The 1,174-nt window shown below is 31.4% G+C and overlaps 1 pseudogene; it reads left to right on the forward strand.

Annotated features, from left to right (window-relative positions):
- The first annotated feature begins 450 nt into the window (after positions 1-450).
- Positions 451-623, forward strand: LOC122272656 (small nucleolar RNA U3; annotated as a pseudogene).
- Positions 624-1,174: the final 551 nt, after the last annotated feature.

Raw genomic sequence — 1,174 nt, forward strand, 5'->3', positions numbered from 1 at the left:
GGAAAAATTAAGTGTAATATATAAAATTATTTTCTGCTTATCGAGTATTTAGATTGTATTTTAATTTCTTAATTTATTTCAAATAAAGCTACCAGTATATTTTAATATATTTAAATTATATATAAATATAAAAACCTAAATATGTTGAGGTCACACTTAAATGAAAAATAATATTAACGCCTGGGGAGTTCTACTTCATACAAGTATTATGCCCTGGGTAAGAAAGAATAGTAAAGTAAAATTAACAGATAACTGCTAAGATTGTTTATTCTACCTTTCATGTTTGACGGCTTGGATCGATTTGATTAGTAACCAGATCCAGATCCAACGAGTAAGTGTTTTAGATGCATAAGCATACCCTCCAACTTATCAGGATTTGAAAATAATTCTTTCTAGTGGTAGCGAACCAAAGTAGAAATTTTTAAAGCAAATGGATCTCTCATAAAACTTTTATCAGAACTTAAGAATCTAGCCCTATATGATTAGCGAGTTCACTCACCGAACTTCGCAGAAAACCCAACCACGATGATGTGGAATGGGGCTTTCTCCTGGATTCAACAACATTGATAATCGCACTGTTTGGCATTGCGCCAAATAGATGGAGGAATCTCGTTCTGAGTGGTTATAATTAGAGAAAGTAACGCCTTATTTTTATCAGAATCTTTACTACTATGAAATGCACCGCATAGGGTTCTGGAAATTGAGGAAAAGCGAACTCATTTTTTTCTTCTGGGTTTCAGAACAATTAAATTAATATGGATTAGCATTTGATCAACGCGTATGCAATCACGCATGTTACACTGTCAATCAGTACGTGCATATGTAACACATTTCAGGCAGTTTACTAGAAAAACAAACTATACTCAAGAGCAAGATTTTTTTTTGCTTAAATTCACCAAACTTTTAAGAACTTATGTCAAATTGAATGCAAAATAAGACTTTTATTATATCCTTCTTGCCTAAATTCACCAAATGGTCGCAATTTTTAAAATTTTAACAACTTATGTCGAATCGATTTCGATCAATTCTAAAATTAAAATTTATTCACTTTGCTAGCAATTTAACATTGGATTATCATTGCCATACGCAATTCTTAATTTCGGAAATCGGAGCTAAAATTTTATTCATGAAGAGTCGTAAGAATTCTGGTTATCATATTCCTGCATGAAATAAC

Source organism: Parasteatoda tepidariorum, chromosome 9 (genome assembly GCF_043381705.1).
Source record: "Parasteatoda tepidariorum isolate YZ-2023 chromosome 9, CAS_Ptep_4.0, whole genome shotgun sequence".
NCBI lineage: Eukaryota > Metazoa > Arthropoda > Arachnida > Araneae > Theridiidae > Parasteatoda > Parasteatoda tepidariorum.